The 26,879-nt window shown below is 38.4% G+C and overlaps 1 long non-coding RNA gene across 1 annotated transcript in view; it reads right to left on the reverse strand.

Moving 5' to 3' along the window:
* LOC140594931 (uncharacterized) overlaps nt 1-19,366 on the reverse strand; it is a 35,318-nt gene extending 15,952 nt beyond the window's left edge. The window contains exons 1-2 of the long non-coding RNA XR_011996203.1: nt 19,286-19,366; nt 18,524-18,692 (exon numbers count right to left, since the gene is read on the reverse strand). This is a non-coding gene — a long non-coding RNA (uncharacterized lncRNA). The remainder of the gene's footprint in view (nt 1-18,523; nt 18,693-19,285) is intronic.
* Nucleotides 19,367-26,879: the final 7,513 nt, after the last annotated feature.

Below are 26,879 nucleotides of genomic sequence, written 5' to 3' on the forward strand. Positions count from 1 at the left end.
GGGCCACTTCTTTCACAGATACAGGAGAAATTAAGAGTGCTGAACTATTAACATTCAGATCAGGAAAATAGTGTGGAGATTCTTCAAAAATTAAAAATAGAAATATCATATAATGCAGTAATTCCACGACTGGATATTTATCCAAAGAAAATAAAAACACTAATTAATTTGAAAATATACACACACTTCTATGTCTATTGTAGCATATATGCATCTCTATGCTATTGCATTATTTACAATAGCCAAGATATGGAAGCAATTCAGCATCCATCAACAGATGAGTAGGCAAAAATGAGTGCTATATATACACAAATGGAAGATTACTCAGCCATAAAAAAGAATGAGATTTTTGCCATTTGTGACAACATGGATAGGCCAAGAAGATATTATGCTAAGTGAAATAGTCAGATAGAGAAAGCCAAACACCATATGATCTAACTTATATGTGGAATCTAAAAAACAAAACAAATGAACAAACAAAAAGTAGAAACTGACCCATAAATACAGAGAATAAACGGATGACTGCCAGATGGGAGGGTATTTGGAGGGATGAGCAAAATGGGTGAAGGGGAGTAAGAGATATAGGTTTCTAGTTTTGGAATGATTGTGTTACAGGGATTAAGATACAGCATAGAGAATACAGTCCATGGAATTGTAATAGTGTTGTATGGTGGCAGATGGTAGCTACACTTGTGGTGAACATAGCATAATCTATAGACTTTCAAATCACTATGATGTATATTTGAAACTAATGTAACATTGTGTGTCAACTGTACTTCAATTTAAAAAAAAGAAAAGAAAAATAAACTATGATAACTAGAAATAGAACAAAAGTGGGGATCCCTGGGTGGCTCAGCGGTTTAGTGCCTGCCTTTGGCCCAGGGCACGATCCTGGAGTCTTGGGATCGAGTTCCACATCGGGCTCCTGGCATGGAGCCTGCTTCTCCCTCTGCCTGTGTCTCTGCCTCTCTCTCTCTATGTCTATCATGAATAAATAAATAAAATCTTTAAAAAATAAAAAATAAAAAAATAAAAATAAAATAAAACTCTTTACAGTAATCATAAAAAAAAGAAATAGAAACAAGAGATTATTTAAATATATTTTGGCACAAACATGAAAAAATTTAGATTCATCCTTCTAAACTGCTTCCAAATTTCCCCCAAACCCTTTAAAACCTGGAGCCATACAAGGGCTCATCTCCATAACAGAAGATTTAATAAATCAGGGAATTATTAGTCCTATCTACACTCCTATCTACCCATAAAAACAGCCCCATGGCCAAGGATGGAGATTTGTGCAAGATGCTAGGGCTATAAATAAAATCATATTCCAAGATTTCCTGTGGTACCCAACCCAAACACTCTGTTATCAAACATTCCCACTGAATGTAAATGGTTTGCAGTTGTAGCTCTAAGTTTTTCCTTCTTTAGTATCCCAGTTGATAAGGAAAATTAGTATTTGTTAGCTTTCACTTGGAAAAATCAACAATATACTTGGATAGTATATTTACTCAAAGATTTACTGAGACCCCTTCATATTTACAAGTTCAACATTATGATTTAAATACACTACAACTTCCCAGAAATTCTACCTTGATTCAATATGTACATGACTTACTTCTTTGCTCCTCATCCAGAGAGAACTCAGAAACTGACTCAAAACATCTATTGCAACAGCTAGCTTATAAGGGCCATAAGGCTCCTTGAGATAAACTTCAGTTTTCACATGAAAAAGTACATTACCTTGATCTTGATTTATCAGCAAAAGGAATCATTCTGCCTTCAGAAAGAATAAATACCAGCCAAAATTACCCCAGACCTAAGACTAAGAGACAACTTAGAAGATTCTTTGGACTTGCAGGATATTGCTAATCTTGGGTCTCTATTTTTTTCTTATGGCTTCTCTACTCTATGAACTAACTAAACATATTATTTAGAAACCTGTCCTTGGGAAGCAAAATACGAGGAAGACTTTATTGAAATCAAACAAGCCTTATAAAGTCCTCCTGCACTGGGGGCTTCCTGACTAGGTCAAGCTTTTGACAGCTTGTTTATGAATGTAACAGGCAGGTATTGGGAGTCCTTACACAAGAACATAGGGGAAAAAATAGACCTATAGCTTATTAAGGCTTACAGTTGGACATGGTAGCCAGGGCATAGCCAAATTATTTAAAGGTAGTTGTTGCAACTGCTAAAATTGTGGAATCTTTAAAACTTGTCCAAGGAAATATATTAAATCTGTAAGTTCCTCATGCTGTAGAGTTTGCTAAACATTGAATGCACTGAGCAATTCTCAGTAGAGTAACATGACGTTCTACTCTTGTCTCCTTCAAATCTGCACATTCTTTGCTGCAACTCCTTAAATCCCACTACCCTCTATCCTTACCTGAGGAGAAGGTCACAGCTGTGTTGACTTGGTCTCTCAAAATCTGACTCCTAGATTAAATCTACAAGAAACTCTAAATTAGTCAATCCAGACTTTGTACTCATTATTAATGGTTCTTATGTCAAAAATTCTGAAGGGAAATATCAACCTTGGTATGCAGTAACTACACAATATGACTTATTAGAAAGAAGAATCCTTTGCCAATTTAACTCTGATAATTCTGCTAGCCAGCAGAATTATTTGCCCTCACTCAAGCATGTGAAAAAAAAGGGAAAACTGCAAATATTTACACAGATAGTAGGTATGTTTTTGGAATGGTCTCTACATTTGGTGGGCTCGAGAAACAGAAGATTTTTATTTCAAATGGTATGCCCATAACATTTCAAATGGTATGCTCAGGTTGTTCCATTCTTCTGCTTACTATTTTCACAAGTAGTTATTAGCAAAATTGAGGCTCAAACCTGCCGATCAGAAACGCTATGGCTGATGTTCATGCTAGGGCTGCTACTCAAGAAATTACAGAGTTGTACCCAAACTCTGTACTTTAAATGAATTATGTAAGATAGATCCAAATTTGCTACTCATGACAACTTGTGTGACATACAAAATTGTGTCAAACACTGAAAAATAAAAACAGCACAAAGAAGTATGTAAATTTAAAAACAACAGACTCTGAGTTTCAAATTGTCATCTGATGCTTTTTGAATCTCTCAAATTGCCACTCTTGTGAGCACTTCACATGACTACTCATCATGGAATTGACAAAATGACCCAAATTATGTAAAAATATTGGAGTGATGGTCCTAAATTGTCATGACAGATTTATAGTCACTGTTTAACCTGTCAATCACATAACACAGGTAAAATTATTAAAGTAGCTCCAGGGGTTGCTCCCCTACCATTCAGACCATTTGAACATTTACAACTGGACTTCATTCAACTGCCTCTTTCTATGGGTTATCAATATATATTTGTAATTGTATGTCTGTTTTCTAGATGGGTAGAAGCTTGCCCTTGTTGAAAAGCTGATGCTACTACTTTTCATGGCAACGAAATTATTAGAAAATGTTTTCTACTATGAGAAGTTTCAAATAAGGTTATAAAACAATTAAACAAGGTTATTCAAAGACTGTGGCACTATCATTGTCCTGATCATCCTCAGTCTTCAGGGAATGTTGAATGTACCAATGGTATTCTGAAATTGAAATTGGCAAAACTGAATAAAACCACAAGATTACCATGGCCTACAGTGTTACCATTCACTTTTATGACTTAAGGTCAACACTTTTTGGTAGGTATAAATTGATACCTTATTAAATCACACTGGGTAACCTATGCCCTTAAAGATAGAATTCCATGCACATTTTGCCTTGTAAATTCTGATATGACCAGCTGCTGTAAAACAATACAATACTCAAAACTTATTTTGAATAGCTTGATGTATGTACCTCATATATTGGAACCTGGACGCTGGGTATTCTGGGAGGTACATCAGTGAAAAATGGTACTTGAATCTTGATGGAAAGGCTTTTAATAGGTTCTTTTCACTTTTCACACAGCAGCTAAATTATAGTATTGAACTTTGGATCCATGTCTCTCATTTAGAGAGAGCTCCCCCAGTTTTTTGGACTTGTCAATCTGACTTAAAATTAAAGATTTCCAGAAAAAGTCTTTCTCTGAAGCAGATGATAGCACAATATAGACAACTTCTACCAAAGATCATCGAACAAGATATGCAGAATTCCTCATTTATTTTCAGGACTTAATTTTATAATGATTGTTGTGTGATTAGTGTCTTGCCAACTAACTCAAAATGTTTAAACTTATGGTTCTCTTTATGTTGGGGATTATCCTCACCTAGACTGAACATTCACTAAGGTCCACCATTCAGCAAATAACTTCTTTTACTAATAGAAATGATTTTTGGTTATTTAGCCATTTTTTATTTAAGAGAGGGTGCAGGGCAGCCCCAGGTGGCTCAGCGGTATAGCACCACCTTCACTCCAGTGATCCTGGAGACCCGGGATCGAATCCCATGTCAGGCTCCCTGCATGGAGCCTGCTTCTCCCTCTGCCTATGTCTGTGCCTCTGTGTGTGTGTGTGTGTGTGTGTCTATGAATAAATAAATAAAATCTTTAAAAATAAATAAATAAATAAGAAAGGGTGACACGAGTGGTAGCGGAGGAGTGGGAGGGGCAGAGGGAAAGGAGAGAGAGAGAGAATCCTAAGCAGCCTCCATGTCCAGCACAGAGCCAGGATGAGACTGGATCTCACATCCTGAGATCATGACCTGAGCCAAAGTCAAGAGTCGGATGCTTAACTGACTAAACCATCCAGGTGTCCAGGTTACTTAGCCATTTAAATGCTCAGGAAGACACCCAAGCCATGCCTAGATTGACTAATTCAGGAAAATGGCTTTATGAAAAGTTCTGGTATACTTCTCTTGGCCACTCAACTAACTTTTTTTTTTTTTAAGATTTTATTTATTTGACAGAGAGAGAGAGAGAGAGAGAGAGAGAGAGAGAAAGCATGTGAGTGCACAAGCAGGAGAAGCAACAGGAAGAGGGAGAAGCAGACTCCCTGCCAGGAAGGGAGCCTGATGCAGGGCTCTATCCCAGGACCCTAGGATCATGACGAGCCAAAGGCAGATGCTTAACCAATTGAGTCACCCAGGCACTTCTCAACTAATACTTATGGCCAATTAATCTGGCATTGGGAAGAAGCCATAGAGGCCAAGGGCTGGCTCATAACCACTGTAAACTTAATTGCTGGTAACCTGTCACTATGTATAGAAAATCTTAAAAAAAAAAAAAAAAAAAAAGAAAAGAAAGAAAGAAAATCTTAATGGTACTGGACCTCATTTGGGGGAATGTTCCGGACTCACTCTGTATTTGATAGAGATGAAGGAGCGTGGATGTTGGTATATATTGATACAGATTTAAAATTAGATAATGATAATATTATCCTTAATTATATTGTCAAGCAAATGACTGAACCTGTGCACTGGTTCAATGAAAAATAAGTAGGTAAATGGAATGCCTCCATAATTCCATAGTATAAAGCAAATAACAGTTTCTCTTATTGGATAGACCAATATTTAGGGTACTACTGAAAAAGAAATCAATCATTTATTAACCATGATATGATACATGGACTGCTAAACCAAATTCATAGGAATGTTTTTTGTCTCTATCCAAACTTAGCCATAGACATTCAAGATGGGAATGTGCTCAGACTTATATGGCAAGTAATAACCATGATGCCTACCTAATTGATGGGTCATGGGAACCACCCTAACTCTCTTAATAATATTGGGTTATTCATCTGTGGTAATAAGATATACAAAGTTTCCCCATTCAAATTGTCTGGATACCATGGTTTGGAATAATCTTGCACCCCAGAGGACTATATATGACTCCTTGCATGCTAGCTAGATTTTTAAACTTAGAATGATTAGTGTATAAAGTAACTCAAGCTTCCTATGAGTTTCCAAATCCTATTTTTCAAAAAAGCTCTAGTTTTCATATGTTTGTCAGAATGCTTTTTCCTCAATTGGGAGTTAATGAATTAGAAAAACCACTTATTAATATTTCTGCAACTATTGAGAAAAGCTTTAATGATACCCTAACTGTTCTTCAAGCAGTAGGAACCAAAATAAATAGTTTATTTTCAGTGGTACTCCCAAATAGGAGAGTCCCTGATACCCGGACTACTCAACAAGGAGGTGCATGTGCTATAATTGGAGAAAAAAATGTTGTTTTATGTTGACAAATCAGGCATTGTTACCCCAAATCTAAAGGATCTAAAAGATCAGATAAAAATTTTTCATCAAATAAGTGACACCTCCTTCATGGGCCTGTTTAGTTGGTTAAACCTTGGCTCCTGGGAATCTCTGCTCTGGGGAACTTTTCAATCCTTGGCTATTCTCCATATTAGTCTCACTAGTGAGTTGTATACTTTTGAGCATTTTAAATTCCTGTTGGTATTTAAGTAATTAATACCAAGTGCTATCTATAAGGATCAGGCAACTGGATGAAATCAACAATAACCACATAAACGATGAAGACTACAAGTCCCTCCAGCCTGGCAACTCCTCCAATGGAAACAAAATTTGTGACTCCTAGGCCTGACCTGACTACATCAATAGTGGTAACTTAGAATAATGCTACTGCTCTCAGAGAGCATGACTGAAAGGGTGGAACTGTCAAAATCAAACACAGACAACAGACTTGAAAATACCCTGAACAGACAAAACCAGTTAGTTATACAAGCAAAGCTTAATTTAGTTTATTTTGCAAGACAAGTGAAGGTAACTTGACCTGGGTCACTTCTTGTTTATGCCTCTGAAAATCTTAAGTGAAACTTAAAAGTTCCCCCAAATTGATGAGGTAATCACTAACCAGTTCTCTTTCATTTAAGAAAATTCTAATATTGTGACTAATCACTGTAAAGAACAAAGACTCACTGCCTTCCTACTATACAAGTTGCTCTGTAATAATATATCTCTGAGCCTCATTCCATGTTTTGGTTTGAGTGCTCCTGATTTACAAACTGTATTTTTTTTTTAAGATTTTATTTATTCATGAGAGACACAAAGATAGAGAGGCAGAGACACAAGCAGGATCCATGAAGGAAGCCCGATGTGGGACTCGATCCCAGGACTCCAGAATCATGCCCTGGGCCAAAGGTAGGTGCCAAACTGCTGAGCCACCCAGGGATCCCCTACAAACTGTCTTTCTGATGTGTGCACAATAAACTACTAATTACTACTTAACTGATTCGTTGGTTTTACTTCTGTTGTTGTTGTTTTTATGAACATCTGGCAGTAAAATGACACAGTTGCACCTTATGGTGGTCCTCAAACTTTCATTTCTCATACTCCATCAATTATTGAACTCTGTCAGTGCAAGCCAGTTTCCTTCCCATTCTGATCCCTTCACCCTCCCACAAAAGCCTGGTAGGGGCAAGCAAGAAAGCTTCTTTTCCAATCATAACATGTAAGTGTTGTGGGTACTCTATTGTCATGTTTATAATTTATGTTTTTAATATTTTCCTAGGATATAAGAAATTTTAGAGTATATTTCATCTTGAATCTGTCAGTGTTCTAAAAATCTTGCAGTCCACTTAACCTGTGTTGTTTTACTGCTGATTGAGAATCCTTCTAGTATCCTGCTCCATGCTTCTCTTGAACACTCAAAGTCATGGGCCTTACTTAACTTCAGGCATCTTGCTCTATTTTAGTTCAGATATAGCTCAGGTGGGCAAAGTGAAAAGGAGAATAACATGTACCCTGGAACTAATAAAAGCAATTGCACAGATGATTGTAAATACCAAGGGCTGAAGATGCATTTAGTAATCAAATAGCCTTTCCTTTGGGACAGCTGGAGGAGGAAGTAGTGTCAAGAGCCATTTAGGGTGAAAAGGAGCCTGTAAGCCTAGGTCAGGAACCTTTTGTTTGCACTGGCTTGTTAAAAGGAAGAATTCTGGCACTGCATCTGGCCACGGATGGTGGCAAAGTAGTTAATAAATGAGGAACAGATGACAGAAATTCTGGGTTTGATCCCTACCTTTGCAATTCCCTTAACTTCTCTGCACCCCAGTTTCTTCAAATGTAAAAAGCAGAACTAATAGCTTCACGGAGTTGATGTGGGGATTCTGTATGGATGTTCGAATCTGAACTCTGGGAAAATATTCAAGAAGTAGTATAGAATAGTGAGAAGTGTAGGGAATAGTAAGCTGACCATAGCTACCCTGGCAGTTAAGACCAGGTTTTCAGTTGTGAGAGATTCCAGGAGTCATATATATATTTAATATATGTATTATAGAATAATATATTGTTATATGTTATTATAGAATAATATATTGTTTTGTGATATATTATTCATATATATTTATACATGCAGATACTTATATATACTATAATGAAGTATATTTTGGAGAGACTTCACTGAAGAAGAGAACAAAGGCTTAGAAAAAAAGGATAAGTAAGGACATGCTAATTGAATCAAATTACTCAAAAATCCTTTTAAAATAGCTATATCAGGAGACAAGGAGAGATAATATTTATTTCTCTTTTTAAGGGAGATAAAAATCCTCACTTAGTTTTCTGAGATCCAGAAGCCCCTTCCATCGGCTTCTCCACAGCCCTGGCTCTCATTCCCCAAAGCAGTAAGAACAGAGTTCTCAGCCTCTACATTGATGATTTATCCCGGTCACAGAGGGGACACTCGGCTAACTGAGGTTAACAGCTTTCTCGGTTTCATTTCAAAAAGACATTAGCATGGAGGCTCTATGAAATGCTGATATGCCAAATACTGATTCATTCACCTGCAGAGTTCGCTATAAGGCAGGGACCTATTTGACAGGCAGGGCTGAGCTCCCAGCCTTTTCCTAAAGGGCAATCCCATAATTCATCTCCCAGTGCTAAATTATACCTGACACCTCACTGAAGACTTCAGGTGCATTCACCCAACTGCAATAAGCCCAATGTGGAAGAAGAGGGTTGGGAATGACAAAGGTATTCTTTCTGAAAATAATATAACTAATTCAATTGTATGTGGAAATACCTGTGATGTAATACATTTCCAGGCAGAATTGGGTTAAGAGCAATAATTGAGTGGATATGCAGATGTAACAGGCACATACATGGTGGGACAAGGTGGCTCTGTTCAGGTCCTTACTGTGGCCATGGGGACTTCCACATTGTGCATAACTACCTAAGCTACATGCTCCTTGACATGGCCTTACGAATGGCCTATTCACCAAATGAAAGCCAAGTTTTCTATAATCTGGGCTTTCCATACTCTATTCTCCTTCCAAATTTGCAGGGAAGCAGATTATCCAGAAACTACAAAGCAGTGGACTCTTGTTACTCCTTGATGGAGCTTTCTGTGGAGAGGCTGAACAATGGTGCAGAAGCAGAATATCTGTCTGCAAAAAGGTGTCCCAGTAGCTAAGGGCTTTAGCATGGTGGTTATCTTGTCAGACGTGGCTATCAAGGCCATAGAGGTGATATGGCAGGAGAGAAATAAGAACAACTGGACAAACCCATTCATAGTCTAGCTTCCTCATTCTCCTACTCAGGACTTTTCTTTTAGTGTGTGCTGGAGGTCATGGGCCATTTTGCTTCATGCAATGTAAAAAACTAAGCAGGCACATGAGCTTGGCCAAAGCTCAGGGGAACTTTGGAGGGTGAAGCAGGATGTTTTCTCTCTAGTTAAGGAAGTCTACCTAATTATGTGCCAGATGTGGGGGACACTGCAGTGAATGGACAGACCCAGGGTCTTTTCTCATGGAGCTTTTGGTCTCACTTGGGAAACATGAGCTTCAGGGGCAGAATTAAGTTGACTAGGAAGATGGACAAAGATGTGCACAGCTAGACAGTGCCCACCTTCACTGGGTGTTTGATAATTGCTTGCTGAATGAAGAAACTGTAAACAGGGTGAAAAGAGTTAAACCTTATTGAGTGCCTTTCATGTCCCACAGTCCATGCTAGGTCCATCACATTATCTGATTTATTACAGGATGAGCAGTCAAAGTCAAGGTCAGACCCTGGTATGTGGTTTCTGAGATACTCTCTTCCATGGCATAAACGTGGGAAATTGCTTTTTGGTGGAAAGATTGAGAGACCAGTCATTCATAAAATTGGGGCTTTGGTACTGACTCTGTTGTTTGTTAACGGCGTAGCCTTTACATATCCTCTATGGGCCTCAGTTTCCACATCAGTAAATTGGAGATGATAATACCTTCCTCCTAGGGTAGCCAAGAGGATTTGGTAAAATGGCGAATGTAAAAGGGCTTTAATTATAATTAAGACCCTGCTTTCTGTAAAAGGAAAATCAAATTTTATCCAGTTTACTTTTTAAGAGTTCATTCTACCAGCAAACAATGACATTTGTATGGTTTTCATTCCAAAAACATCAGAAACAACAGTAAGCTCATCCTGGCAGCTATCAAAATAGTACTTAGGGACATTTATGTCAGAAATATTCCTATAATAAGTTGAAGTTTTTTCAAGGTGATTATTTGCCCTGTACTTATCACATATTTAGGAACATTACCAATGCCCCAATATTAAGGCATGTAAGTCAACATAATTAAGTTCTCTCTTTATAAATCTTTTTTGCCTCTTCAGCAGTTCTTTCTTTTTTTTTTTAAGATTTTATTTATTTATTTGAAAGAGAGCAGGTGTGTAAGTTGAGGGGATGGGCAGAGACAGAGACTCTCAAGGAGACTTTTTGTTGAGCACAGAGACCACTGAGGGGCTTGATCTCACAACCCTGAAATAATGACCTGAGCTGAAACCAAAGGGCAGAGCTTAAACAATGGCACCACCCAAGCACCCCGCCCCTGCAGCATTTCTAAGAATTCTTTAGATCAATTAAAATTTGGAGAACATAGGAAAATAGACTTCAGATTCTCACTGAATAAAGAACTACCCAATTTAGTGACAGGAAGTACACTTTCCCCAATCAGTATTTTAACAATAAAAATTGTATATAACGATTTTTTTTAGCAATCCTTTGTTCTTCTTTTAGTCACGAAAAGAGGTTAAGTATTACCTTTGTTTAACTTTACTCTCTACTTTTAATTCTTTTTGGTGTTCTGATTGTGTCTTGGTTTGTGATACTTCCTATGTAAAAATCTGTGAATTCTGTAATTTCCTCCCTCTTCTCTACATCATTAATGAGGTAGTTATATTATACCAAAGTGGGCATCAGTCTTCAGAGATGCACCGGACACTGTCTCCCACCTAAATGTGAGGGACCACCATTTGCCATTATTCCTTGTTTATGGTTCTTCAGCCAATTTTCAAAATTGTGACCATGCACATATTCTACCCAATTTGAATTAATTTTGCAAGCGGAAATTCATGGAGCAGTGTATCAAATGCTTTAGTAAAATCCATATATATTACTTCTAGTGCATTCCCTTCATCCATTAATCTCATAATGCGATTTAAAGGAGTGATCACATTTGTCTGGAATGATTTGTCCTTTATCCATCCCTAAAGCTCCCTCCTGCTCTTGGCTCCATTATTCCCTACATCCTTTCAGTTCTTCTCTTTCTGCATTTGAGTCATTATATTATTAGGCATAGAGGTTACATTTTAATAGTTGATAATTACTTAGAACATCTTTTTTCCTGTTTTGAAAATATTTATAATATTCAAATCTTTAAAGTAGGGATTATTGAAAATAATCTCTATTGATTGTTAAATTTCTAAGCAAATTGCTTTATTTCAAGCTATGATTCTGTTAACAATCTATTTGCCCAGGTCCCCTTTTTTTAAACATAAGTTTTTTTGTTATAAAGTATAATACAGTATTTAAGTTGTCTTTCCTGTTCTGCTTCTTTGAACTGTGCTTCCAGAACCATATTTTCATTTCTGTCTGGGAAAGTTGTCTACTGTATTGCATAAACTAAAGGTGGTTATAAATATCAAATTCTTGCTGTAACTCTAACATAATCATATCAACTATGAATGCCTATATTTATTTGCAGAATAAGTCTTAGCATATATTTTCTTACGTGTATCTAGATTAATTTGCCTGCCTGCTAAAAATATTACCCACCTTTTTGATTTATGTAGAATGTTCTTCTGAAGAATTTAAGGCTTATATGCCAAATCAGTAAATTCGGGGCAACAGTGAACTAAAAACATTAGATGTTTCAAAAGAGTAAGAGAGCAGTTATGAGAATAATAACAACAAAAGAGAAGAATGATAAAATCATGGAGAAGCAGGTATGTAACAGGTAAAAAAAAAAAAAAATACAATAAGCAATGGACCTTTAGAGACCTAGTGAGAAGAATATCAATTAAGGCTATGTGGGGACTTCCTTTCAAAAGGTGAGGAGGTTGGGCATCCCGGGTGGCTCAGCAGTTTGGCATCGCCTTCAGCCCAGGGCTTGATCCTGGAGACCCGGGATGGAATCCCACATTGGGCTTCCTGCATGGAGCCTGCTTCTCCCTCTGCCTGTGTCTTTGCCTCATTCTCTCTCTCTCTTGTCTCTCATGAATAAATAAATAAAATCTTAAAAAAAAAAAAAGGTGAGGAGGCTCAAATATGGATTGATGCTCTGAGATCAATTCTTTGACCCACAGTTCCTATGCAAGCCACTTCTCCCTATCTATCACTATGGTCATTATCCAGTCTTTCTTCTTTGCTTCACCAATAATCTGTTTAGAAATGGAGGACTCAAAACTGCCTTTTCAACTTTCTGATTCAGTGGGTGAAGGTAAGTAAATACTGAAACAAGAATCAGGTCCACAGGATATTTAGGTATTTGCTCCATAGATACTCATCACTGACCCTGATAAGATACCACTTATAGGATACATGCAGTACATACACATAGATCAGTGTCTTATTAAATGATGGGGTGAAATGAGCTTTATCCAAGACAAGATCTTAGTACTTTGTATTAAATAAGATTCAATTTTATAATCTAAATTTGTGGTTGGCTAGTATATTTCAATACAATAAGATATTCTATAGAGATGTATTGAAAGCCACTGAACTGTTAACCAATGACTCAGGTTCAACATGCACTCATGCACAAGAATATTGAATGGGAGACTAGACAATAAAAATGGTTATAAATTGTCTTCCAATCTTACCTTCATTTTGATTTCTATCCTCTTATTCCTGTAATAAACAAGTCCATTGTAGATAAAAATCAACTTGTACCTAAGAAATATGCAGCCTCACATTGATATGTGAATATCCATTAATTTGGGTAGAAATAGAAAGTATTTATTACTAGGAAGCAAGAGGTGCATGCAAAATTATGTCAATATGCATGAATAAATTCTGATTTTTATGTGACATTAATATTAAGAAGTTGAGTGCATGTCTGAAAGTATATCTCCCTATGTATAAGCATCTATGCTTATTCTACCCAAAGCATTTGTGTTGAGGACTTAAGAGTTTTGTTTTGTTTTGTTTTGTTTGTTTGTTTGTTTTTTGTTTTTTTTACTAATGTTCTAGTTTTCAAGGAAATGTTCACAATCATTTTCAAATACACCAAGTTTTAGGGAGAATTTACACATTTGTATTTGTGCCTTAAAATCAAAAACATTTTCCCTGGCTTTTTAAATTTGACTGGGGAAGCCCTAAAATCTCAGGACGTGAAGAAATCCTTCCATCTCCATGCTCATCCTGACTTTCCTCTGTCCATACTAACAAAAACCTAAAAACTGGGCCTGAAACTAGGATATTATCATTATTTGTCCTTAATATAGGATTATTATTTTTTAGGAAGCTATAAATTGAAAGCTGCACTAGAACAGGGTCCCCATGTCCATCTTTATTGCCTGAGATATGAAGGTGCCATGGATGGAATATCTGACTCAAGCAAACATTCAAATTATTGACTTTAAATTTCTATTAATTTTAATTTTCTAGTTCCTTTGTCTTTGAATTTTCCTTCCTCCTCTTTTTAGTATCCAGTGCACCCCTGCTATGTGCTACACTTTATGGGTAAGGTGGTGGGTGAGCCATGCCCTCAGGATTGTACATTCTTTACGAGGGGCAGACAAGTAAATTGATGTGAATCCTGTGGTGTGCTAAGTGTTAGTTAGAAAGGTTGTGGGTGGTCTCAAAGCACAGAAAAGTGGCAGTTTATTCCTCCTGGGGGAAGGCTGGTAAAATTGTTTAGAAGAGATGATGCTTCAGTTGAGTTTTGAAAAATGAGTAGGAAGTAGAGGTTCTTAACCTGGCATCCACTGATTCCTAATAAATCCATGGATAGAGTCCAGTGGGTCTGTAAACTTGATGGGACCAAAAAAAAAAAAAAAAATCACACCTTTATTTTCACTAATATTGAACCACATTTTGCATTTCCTTCAACTGTAACTGTAGGAAACAAACCACAGTAATACTAATGATACCAGTGACAATGTCACCAACAGAAATCACAGCTATTTTCATATCACATCCATATCACATATTGTAGGTAATTTCAAAATATCCCTAATGTTCATCACTAATTTAAAACTACAGCAATAGATCCACCACTGGACCTTATTCACCCCAAAATTACAGTAATAGATCTACCAGTGGGCCATATCAACATTTTAATAAAAAGTACACATATTATATAAGAAATTAATTTTAATGTTTAAATGATTTTAATCTTCTGATTAAAACCAATCTCAATTGGTTTCCTTTATAATTCTACACACTTTCTTTCATTTTAAAGTATTCTGAGAAGTGGTATTATTCTGAGAAGAGGTGCATGGGCTTCAGGGCTATCACAGTCTGGAAATAGGGTCCACAATACAGAAAAGATTAAGAACCTCTGCATAGGTAAGAAGGTTGGGGAAAGGGACAGTAGTTATTCCAGGAAGAGAAAAATATTATGGTTGACTTTAAGCACTTTATCTCGATCTTTCAAATTATACATATGTTTCTTTAAAAGCAGGGATCCCTGGGTGGCGCAGCGGTTTGGCACCTGCCTTTGGCCCGGGGCGCGATCCTGGAGACCCTGAATCGAATCCCACGTCGGGCTCCCGGTGCATGGGGCCTGCTTCTCCCTCTGCCTATGTCTCTGCCTCTTTCTCTCTCTCTCTTGGTGTGACTATCATAAATAAATAAATAAGAAAATTTAAAAAAAATAAAAGCAAATGTTGGTGGTATGAAGACTAAATAGGTGTATGTCAGTTCTGTGAACTCTAGTGAGTAATATCTACTCACTGTGTTTTCACAGGGACATGTTCCTGGGGAGCAAAACTATTGATCAGGCATATTAATAACTCACAGAATTACTGAGTCTAACAAGAAAGGTCTGTCATGGTGTCAGACTCTGTAGCCAGTTGTGCTGTGATAAAGACCAAAGAAAGATGCCTGAAATACTTATTTGTTACCTTTTCTTTTTTTTTTTTTTAAAGATTTTATTCATTTATTCATGAGAGACACACAGAGAGAGAGAGAGAGAGGCAGAGACACAGGCAGAGGGAGAAGCAGGCTCCATGCAGGGAGCCCAATGTGGGACTTGATCCTGGGTGTCCAGGATCACACCCTGGGCTGAAGGCGGCGCTAAACCGCTGAGTCACCCGGGCTGCCCTGCTACCTTTTCTTGCATGAGCAGAATACTAATGATCATGTAAGATCAACCAACATTTGCCTTATATGCATTTCAATGGTAGTGAGAGGTGGTAGAAATATAGAACATGCTAAAATTTTATCAAATATTAATGGAGGCAGTTGGTAACCTAGGAAAAAGCACTTGACCAGGGGTTCATTCCCTTAGGTCATTGGCCCAAATCTGATACCAATATCTGAGTTGTGCATGTTTATTATTGGTAAAATGGAGGTAATGACTCTGTTCTAACTTACAAGTTTGCTCTGAGGGTCAAATGAGTATGTCAAGATGCTCACAAAGGCTTGAAACATAATACATATATTTGTATATAGAAATAATAGTGAAATATTATATTTTATGTTATAAATACAGAAATAACAGTGAAATGTTTCTATCCTTGTATTAGAAATACATTGAATATAGAACCTTTTAGGCAAGTGGATTGAAAAATATATCTATATGTATAAAATATAAAAGGCAGATGTATCATATGACATGTATCTATAACACAGGAATTAAATTCTTAAAAGATTGAAGACACTGAAGCTTACTATCCTAAGCCACTGGATTATTCCATAATAATCATTTCCCTATGGCTGGTAACAAGCTTTCAAATATGACCTGTAGGAACACAAGACAGCAATGAATTTATGCATGTGCTGTTTAGATTTAGTGGCCCTTAGATGACAAGAAAACACATTTAATTAGTGGAGTGCATTCAATTCTAAAATTTAGATCACTTTCCCCAAATAAGCTTGTTCTTCACAGGAATCATGCAAGCAGATGTTGACAAATATTGCAAACAATGGGAGAAAGATAATAATCTCAGGATTTTTCTTCCTAAAAAATTCTATTCTTATTAATTATGCTTTTCATTATAACCTAGCAGAGAAGTGTTTAAGTGCTGGCCTGAGTCTTCTATTCTCTAGGTCAGTGTTGAAAGTTTATTTCTACAGTAAAATACACCTTTCACATTCTGAGTATCGCCATATAAATCAAACAAAGAGAACTGCATTCCAATTCTTTCTATTACCACAGAGGCATACAAGTTACTAACCAGAACATTCTTCCATTTTTAGCTTGAAGTATTTTTCAACCTCAAGAATGCTTAGAAACATTCTAAAGTCAAGGCTGTTGTGATTATACCTGTTAGACTTTATTCTGTATAAATTATCTAAGCCAAATGGAGTCCAAAATACAGACCCCTGACTGCCAATTGGAATAGTCCCTAACCCTCAATCATTTGCTAAAAGAGACAAATGAGCTAGATTTGAGTTCTGAAACTACCATCCCTGAATAAAAAGGAAAAATAGAGAGCAAAGCTTAATATGCATCTGGGAAAGAAAGAGTTAATGCAAATGCAAGAGAAATATGGGGCACCACTCTAACCTGCTCATGTCCATTGTTTCCCAAGTACAGACACCTGCACAGAGATACACAGACATATATTTATTAACTCACACAGATAGGACTGAAGTGACTAACCATTCTGAAATGCGGAGAAGTAAAACCCAATGAATTCTCCCCACATCCTACACAGCGCATGCACATCCACCAACACACCTCCTCAACAAGAATAAGATCCAGAAGTCCTTAAACAGTTTTGTAGGCATCAATTACAAATTAATGAAACCTGCTGAGGCCAAACACACAAAGACACACAGTTCAAGATATAAGCACTGAAGCAAGGCAGATGCCTGATAGAAAGAGAAATTCCAAAACTGAAAAGATTATATCCTGGAAATCAAAGCAAATGATGAATTCAGGGTGAACAGATTTGTATCCTGGACACTAAAGCCCATGGTAGGTTAAGGAAGCACAGTCAATGACTTCAAAAATTCTCCATACCACCCAGATTTAAAAAAATTAAAGTTGAACGGTTTCAATCCTTTATAAGATTGTTCTTGCAGTGGACAAAGCTTTGGTCAATGGTCTTAGTCTTTCCAGCTGGCTTCAAGGGCTCTGCCTCCAAATCAGTCCTTAGCATCCTTTCTTTTTTCCATTTTCTTGAGTAAGGGATGCTCTGTTCACTTCGTATGAGCTTAGATTCATGAGGTGCTGAGACACAGGAGTGTTGAGGCCCTTCAGATTTTTCTAGATTTAACCGCAAGTGAGCCAACACAGGGTCTTGGCACTGGTTAATACATTTGTGCCATAAGGCTGTTTGTTACTGGATCCAATCAGATGCCCCAATGAAAGCAAGAACAAAGCAACAACTAAAGTAGTCTTTCCCTTACTCCCCCCAAAACAGCCCATTCCTTTCTGAGTCCAGGCTCCTGAATGCACATGAAACTGTGTAGCATTGGCTGGGGGTGGGGGTGGGGGGGGGGGGTTGTACTCCCTCCTCAGCTGGAGGCTGCATTCAGAAAGAATAGATTTTTCCTGGCTTCTGATAGTCTGAAACATTGTGCCTGTCACTCAGAGGGTGAGCAAAATAGGGTTCAGAAGAGAAAGCAGAGATGAATAAACAGATTCGAGAGTGGGAAGAGCGTACAAGAGCGGAGATGGCAGAGACTGATACCACACCTACCCTGGGATGGGCCACCCTCCCTGTGCCTGAAAGAGGCTCCTAGGCTATTTTAATTATAAATATTTATATCATGGAAGCAAATTCAGAAGGATTTATATCCCAGGGGAGTGCAGATCAATAGATCTGTGCAAACCTCATCTCCAGGCTGACCACTTAACACTGTTATCACCGATTAGGGCTGCCTGGCCCTCTGGGAGGGTGTCGGTTCTCCTCTTGTCCTCTGTAGGTCCACCCCATTCTTGGCCCCAAGAGGAAATCAATATCAGGAGGCAGGAATCAATACCCAGGACATCTGCTTGGCTACAGTGGCTCACCTTAGGACCGGAGTTTGGTTAGCCCTCATCTAACCCGCAAACTCTCCCACAACCCCTCCAATCCTCCCAGTTTTGGGGGGGGGGGCATCCCAATTTTGATCTTTAGTTTGTTAACTGAAATCAACAAAAATGCTGCTGCCTCTTTTGAGTAAGGAAAGAAAGACTTGGTTATCATTTGCCTCACTTCCCAAAAGTGAGGAAACTTACCAGCCCTCAAGGATTGGGTCATTTCCTGCCTCATGCTTCCTGCTGCCGACTGTGGCCACCACGTATTCTTCGGAGCGGCTGGAGCTGGCTGGGTTTCTGTTCCAGGTCTGCCTGCGTCTCCCTATGTTTGGTCTGCAGTTGATAGATCCTCTGCTCCTGAAGCATCCAGCTATTGACCCGCCCAGGGAAAGAAAGAAAAAAATGGAAAAAAAAATCAATTAATACTAAACGGCTTAACAAAACCCTGCATAGCACAGGCCTGAAGCTTATAGGGTAGGAGTTGGGGTGGTCTCAGTGGCAACAGTGGTTGTGGGGACAGGCTCAGCCAGCTAGAAAAGCTGATGTCCCAGGGACAGGAAGCCAATATGGTAGGCGTGATCACACATACAAACACACACACACATGCACAAGCGCACATGCATGGCAGCTCAGTCTGACATGCCCTAGTCTGGGAGCAAAGAGGATAGTGTAGGTATATGTTCATTGTGAGCTGGTGGAGGGTGACACATTTGCCAAAGCAGAAGAAGGTTTGCAACCAAACTCATAGAAGGGGTGGGTATTTTTCTGTTTTCTGGGTTTTTTTAGGGGAGGGGGATGGGGAGGAGTGGAAGGGGAGGAGATACTGTTTTGTTCTGAAAAGGTAGTATCATTTATGTGTTGCAGTTACCCCAGGCATTTCTTCGTGCGCCTCCCTATCACACGACCACATGCAGACACACATGAAGCTTTTTAAAGGGGGGCAAAAAATGAGGAGCACCATACCTCAGCTGCCAGGCCCTCTCTCTTCTGCAGGAGCTGGCTTTGAAGGTTCAGGATTTTTGCATCTCGCTGTTCCAGCTGTAAAGAGTTTACATAGGGAGGGAGCAAGGAAGGATCATGAATGTCAACCAATGAGCAATTAGCATGACAAGACTAAAGTATTGATCCACTAAAGCTCACTGCACTGCTGTAGCCCCAGAGGTAGAGCAGCTCCCCTGTCACTAACTCCGACAGTGCATTTCAGAAGCCCGTGATGTAGGGTTGGCTACTTTCGTAACCCTGACCCTTTCTCGGGGCAGGAGAGGGTGGCACCCTCATGCTGCTCATCTGCAGCTCTTATAGTGGTCCCTCCGTGGGCAGAAAGCTGCAGAGAAGAGCATAAAGAATGGAAAGATTTTGGCTGTTCTACTTCATTCATTTTTTTAAAATACAGCTCCCTCCCGATGGCACCAGGCAGCTTTATGTATTGATTAGAAGAAGGGCTAGGGAGAAATCCTGGCCTGACAGCTGGGGCTGGAACTAGTGTGGTTTACCATTCTAAATGGTCAGGGGCAAAATGCCTTCTGTAGTACTAACTTCTGGTCCACCCAAATACATACTTCCTGGGTACATTTTACTTATTTTAAACACTAAGGGTCAAAATGGGAGGAGAAAAGGTGCTATTTCACTAAAGAGGCATCCTTATTCCTAGATGTAAGTCTATAATTAATCAAAAGAAAAAACGATGGAGTCTGGGATTCAGCAGACACAGTGTTTTGCTACACTAGCCAGGGGAAGCATTATCCCTTCTAGTTTCCCCATTCTCCATTGATTCCTTTCCTTGTTACTCTTACCTATGCACATACTAACATTTCTTCATCATGTCTTCTATTTTTTTCCCTTAACCACTCCACACCTTTACAACTTCACTTCTTAAATTGCTTTTCCAATCTCATTCCATATCTTTCTTTGATGATCTACTAGCAGTCTGTCTCCTCCCTGGAATCTTTCAAGTGGTGGTGATCATTTATTCTTGGGTGAGCTTCACTATGTACCCAAAACTTCTCTCTCATGATGGGCAATACAGATATGGTGTCTATACTCAAAGAATTTATAGACTACCTGAATCCATGATAACAAAACCATCCATCCATTCTCCATCCATTCGTTCATTCATTCAATCTGTGCTTGTTGAGAACTTCCTAATATGAGGAGCTGCTCTTTTGTAAAAATACAATGGGGTGGCAGAGACTTGAGTGCTTGTTGATAACCATTTTCTCTTCTTCTTCCTGGGTAATCTCTAGAGCCTTGTGACTGAGTTCTGGCCTAAAGAATGTGGGTAGGATTGAGGCACGCCTTGCCTAGCTCACAAAAACCTTGTACTTTATCCCTGTTCTCTTTCCCTTCCGCTGTAACCTGGATAGCAATATGTTGAAGACGGTGGTACAACCTAGGTCTCTGGGATCCAGTTGAAAAGAGTTGCGTGACCTGCCCTGGACTATGGTACGAATAAGTCTTTATGGAGTTAAGTTACTGAGGATGTTTTGTGTTAGCATCAATATAGCCGTTAGTGTTACTCTTACTAATAGAAATGTTAAACAAGAATAGACATGGCACCTGCCTTCACAGAGCTTGCAGTTCAGTAGGTGAGAGAGACATTTAAAAAAATAATTTCAAACATAAATGTGAAGGCATAACTGTGGTAGGTGTGATAGGGAGAGGGTATCTTAGCCAATATACACATATATCAGAGGAAAGTTACCTAGATGACTGCCATTGCACAATTATGTTGAGGTCTGAAGCATAAGGGAACTGAGAAGACATGAGAGTATTCTAGAAATAGGGAACAGAACTAGCAAAGCTACTATGGGAAGAAGGAGTGAGGTGCATTCTAGGAACTGAAAGAACCCTCTGTGAGAACACAGAGAGGAGAAGGGAAATGGTACAACATGAGGTTGGGGAAATAGGTAAGGTTCATTCAGGGCCTTGTAGATTATGGATTAGTTTCCATCCTAAAATCACTAAGAAGCCACTATAGTGTTTTAAGTAATACTGATAACAAGATCAGATTTGTATGTCATATGAAAAGTTCTCTCTGGGTACAGTATGAAGAATAAATTGATATTTCCATTTCCAGCCATATGGTAGAACAGAAATGTTCCTTTCATCAAAAATGTTAAGATATTCCAAATACAGTAGAACACGTGCTCTTTTAAATAAATGGCTAAACTTGCAAGTACAGAACTCCCAAATGCTAGGTACAAATAAGGAATTGAAAAATTGAAATGAGAGCGGTAAGCCATGGAACATGTATCTGCCTTGAGGAGTACTGTTCCGTCTCAGTGATGGTAAGGAATAGCTTTTAACACTCATGTGGGGACAGGGGCCCATGCAAGTTAGGAAGTTGGATATCCTCATGCAAAACTGGGATCCTTAAGAAGATAGCCTAGGGGAGAAAAAACCCAGCTGTTGTTCCAAGGATGCTTGACATCTTCTGGCCCATGGGTGGGAAAAAGTCTCCCCTGAGAATGTGTGACTATGCCTTACAGGTTTGAAGAATTATCTTTACTATTCACCAAGTTCAGAGACCTCTAGGCTGAAAAATTAAAATCAAACTTGGTCTCAGGCTAGTAACATAGCCGTGGCCTCTGGCAGGAGCAAACCCAAAAATATCCTGGAGGGTCAGCTGGGATTTTTTCAAACCCAAAAGTACCCTGGAGGGTCAGCTGGGATTTTCACAGAGCAAACTCTACTGAAGATATATCCACATGTTACAAAACTAGAAACCATGAGTGAGAGGAGTAGACAAAAAAGAGAGCAGATGTAGAGCTCTGAGAATTTCAGAAGATAGAACAACCTGGTAGAAACTGCAAATTAAGTGTGCTTAAAGCAATTAAAAACATGAAAGAAGGTATCAAAATCATACAAAAATAGTGATGCATTATGAGAAAATAGACTGAAATGGAGAGGGGTGATCAAGCATGCAGCCCTTTTGCCAAATGTGCTGGACTCGGTACAGATCAGCATTTAGGAAGCAGTCATTTTTATCTATCTCTTTTGCTCCTTTTGTTAGGTATGTTATTTATATAAGACAAACCTCCCATTTGCTTTGTTAGTGACATATAAAATATAAGGGCATAATGACTGCCCCTAAGCCAGGAAGTATTTTTCATATTTAAAACTGATGGTCAGCTCATAAGACATTCTCTGTTATGATTGTTGAAGTGTCTCATAAAGGAAAATATCATCTCAGTGTGATTTCTTAGCTTCTTTGCACTCTTCAGCTCAATGGTCTCTTTCCAGCTGGGCACAAATTGAGAACACTGGCCTTTTAAATGGTGGACAAAGAGCCGTAATGGGAGGTAGGTGGCAAGCATCAAAGGAAAGCTCAAAATAAGAAAGGCTCATTATTTTATCAGAAACTTTTGTTCTTGCTTCTGTTTCAAAAAATTATTCCTATACCTCATGAAAGAACTAGGAATAAGTAATACAGTAACACCAAGAGGTTACCTGGTCAGCCTGAACTGATACTATGGAAGAACCAATAATACTTTACAAATTGCAGGCTATTCCTTTATGTGAAGACGCAGGTTCGAGTTATAATAAGAGTTTTTGGTAGTGGAGAGACTTATTTTTTTTTAAGATTTTATTTATTTATTCATGAGCGACAGAGAGAGAGAGAGAGAGAGAGAGAGAGAGAGAGAGGCAGAAACATAGGCAGAGGGAGAAGCAGGCTCTCTGCAAGGAGCCCAATGTAGGACTTGATCCCGGACCCCAGGATCATGCCCTGAGCCAAAGGCAGACGCTCAACTGTTGAGCCACCCAGGTGTCCCTATAATGGAGAGACTTAGATGGAATTGGATGATCCCAAGCTGGTGGGAATCAGGTTAATTTCACACCTCTAATCTCCTGACACACTGATCATCATCACTACCATTGTTACTTTTTACTAAAGTTAAAGCTAGTTGAAGCTAGTTGCCAGACTATGTGTTATTCTATTTAATTGTCAGAAAACCTCTGCAGAGTGGGCACTGATATCCCCATTTCTCAGATGACAGACATAGAAAAACGTAATAGCCCAAATTCTCTTAACCTATACCAGAATCAGGGGAAAGATCAATGCCCTTAGCCTTCCTTAGCAGATTTAAATAAAGGCAAAGATATTCATGGCCCTAAAAAGAGCAGGGGCTCCTAGAAAATTTATTTTTTTTGTGTGTACCTTTAAATAAAGTTGTCTTCTGAGCAGCCAAAATGGACAACTGAGCTCAGCTACATTTGTTTTTCTTCCAGTAGAAAATGCAGATTTACTCCAGTGGGAGAGAGATATGTGAACAGTAATTTATAGAATTTGGTGCATTAGTGGGACTGCTTTCAATCAGAGCTGTTTATGGTGAAAAGAGTCAGGTTATCTGAGCTCTTTTCTTTTCCCCCTCAGCCAAATATCTCACCCATCCATGAGGTGTGCTGCTTGTCCCTTCAGATGTGTCCGGGTCTGTCCACACCGGTACCCCAAGGCCATTTTTGTCCAAGCCACCATCATATTATCCTCAGAAACCTCCTATTGGGCCTGCCTGCCTTTACTTTTACAACTTGAGATCAGTTCTCACAGCAGCCAAAGCAATCTTTTACAAATTAAATCAGATACTACTGATTTAGTAGTGTTCTGATCTTAAAACACTCAAATATCCTGTGTACTGGGCACTCAGTGCTCTTCTTTGCCTGGAAGGCTCTATCCCCAGATCTTTACATGGCTGCTCCTCTTGTTCTTTAGGTATTGGCTCAAATATCACCTTCTCAGAGGTCACCCACCTCAGAGCCTACTCCCTATCCCTTAACCTGCTTTGTTATCTTGCTTTTGAACACCCAGTCTCAATTACCAAGCACAGTGCCTGGCATATGGACATTTAGTAATATTTACAATAATGAATACATAAGTTGCATATCTTCATTGACAACCATGATTTAAGATAAGAGGAAATGAAATGTTCAATGACTAAGGAAAGTTATTATTAATAAATCATCTTTGGAAAGGAAGATTTTGAGAATTTTCTCAAGGAAGATAATTTATATAGGGAAATTAGAAGAGATAATTTTTTATTAGGAATATTGTTGTGGGTTAAATTAGGCTCATAAAAATAAAAGTCTGGGCTGGTGACTATTTGGACTTACTATTTAGAAAGTTGCAATAATAATAACCAAGTGTACATTTATTATTTTATAGTATAAATAGTACTTTGCACATCTTTTAAAAATAATAACTCTATGAAGGAAACAAGTATTCTTCTTTCATTTTACAGATAAAAAAATTGCAAGAGGCATATAGCTAGTGAGTATCAGGTCACAGCATGGTCGGGTAAAACTGAATACTCAAAGATCCACCTTAAGAGAATATTTTCATTTAAAGCATACTTTGAAAAACGACAGATGGGACACAGAGAGGAAAAACTTCTGTTTAGGGTGGTCTATTAAGTTCCAAAAGGGTGGTGTGTTCAATTCCTAGAGCTGTTGTAAAAAATTACCACAAACTGGGTGGTTTAAAACAGGGGAAATCTATTCTCTCATAATTTGAGAGGCTAGCAGTATAAAATCAAGGTGTTGGCAAGGCTACACTCTTTCTGAAGTCTCTAGACAGGACTCTTCCTTTCCTCCTCCAGCTTCTGGTGGCTCCTGACAATCCTTGGTATTTCTTGGCTTGTAGGAACATCACTCCAATATCTGCCTTTGTCTTCACACTATCTTCCCTCTGAATCTGTGTATTCTCTCCTCTTCTTATAAGGAAGGACATCAGTCTTTGGATTTAGGGCCCAGATTAATTCACTATGACCTCAACTTGACTAATTACATCTGCAAAGACCCTTTTTCCAAATAAGGTCTTTGGATTCTGGGATTCTGGATGGATATGAATTTGGGGGCTGTGGGGGTGGGGGAGGAACACCATTCAACCCACTATAGATAAGTATCAAACTTCTCAGATGCCTCCCTTTCCTATTCACTCTCTTTAAAAGAGTAGGTATCACATTTAATGCAATCCCAATAAAAATATCATCAACATTTCTCACAGAGCTGGAACAAACAATCCTAAAATTTGTATGCAACCAGAAAAGACCCCAAATAGCCAAAGGAATGTTGAAAAAGAAAACCAAGGGTTGTAGCATCACAATTCCAGACTTCAAGCTATATTATAGAGCTGTCATCATCAAGACAGTATGGTACTGGCACAAAAACAGACACAGATCAATGGAACAAAATAGAGAACCCCAAAATGGACCCTCAACACTATGGTCAATGAATCTCTGATGAAACAAAAAATATTCAATGGAAAAAAGATAGTCTCTTCTATAAATGATGTTGGGAAAATTGGATAGCCACATGCATAGGAATGAAATTGGACCATTTTCTTACATCATACACAAAAATAATCTCAAAATGGATGAAAGACCTAAATGTGAGACAGGAATCCATCAAAATCCTAGAGGAGAATACAGGCAGCAACTTCTATGGCCTTGGCTGCAGCAACTTCTTGCTAGGCACATTTCCAAAAGCAAGGGAAACAAAAGCAAAAAATGAATTACTGGTACTTTACTAAGATAAAAAGCTTTTGCACAGCAAAGGAAACAGTTAAGAAAACCAAAAGACAACCTACAGATAAGAGAAGATATTTACGGGCAGCCTGGGTGACTCGGTGGTTTAGCACCGCTTTCGGCCCAGGGCCTGATCCTGGAGACCCAGGATAGAGTCCCATGTCGGGCTCCCTGCTTAGAGCCTGCTTCTCCCTCTGCCTGTGTCTCTGCCTGTCTCTATGTGTCTCTCATGAATAAATAAAATCTTAAAAAAAAAAAGAAGATATTTGCAAAGGTCTTATCAGATAAAGAGCTAGTATCCAAAACCTATAAACAACTTATCAAACTCAACACCCAAAGAACAAAAAATCCAGTCAAGAAATGGGCAGAAGACATGAACAGACATTTCTCCAAAGAGGACATACAAATGATTAACAGACACATGAAAAAATGCTTAACATCACTTGGCATCAAAATCAAAATAACAGTGAGATACTACCTCAAAATGGCTAGAATTAAAATTAACAAGTCAGGAAAGATAGATGTAACAAATCAGGAAAGCAGAGAAAGGAGAACGCTCTTACACTGTTAGTAGGACTCTCTCCCTCTCTCTGTGTCTCTCACGAATTAAATAAATAAAATCTTTTTTAAAAAGTTGAAAATAGAACTACCCTATGACTCAGCAATTATACTACTAGGTATTTATCCAAAGGACACAAACATAGTGATTCAAAGGGGCACATTCACCACAATGTATAGCAGTAATATCTACACTAGCCAAACTGTGGAAAGAGGACAGTTGTTCACTGACAGACAAATGGCTAAAGATATGGTATATATACATAATGGAATATTACTCAGCCATCAAAAAGAATTAAATTTTGCCATTTGCCATGATGTGGATGGAACTAGAAGGTATTATGCTAAGTGAAATAAGTCAATCATAGAGAGATAATTATCATATGATTTCATTCATATGTGGAATTTAAGAAACAAAATAGAAGATCATAAGGGAAGGGAGGAAAAATAGAACAAGATAAAATCAGAGAGGGAGACCA

The sequence above is a fragment of the Vulpes vulpes genome, chromosome 12, assembly GCF_048418805.1.
Source record: "Vulpes vulpes isolate BD-2025 chromosome 12, VulVul3, whole genome shotgun sequence".
NCBI classification, from domain to species: Eukaryota; Metazoa; Chordata; class Mammalia; order Carnivora; family Canidae; genus Vulpes; species Vulpes vulpes.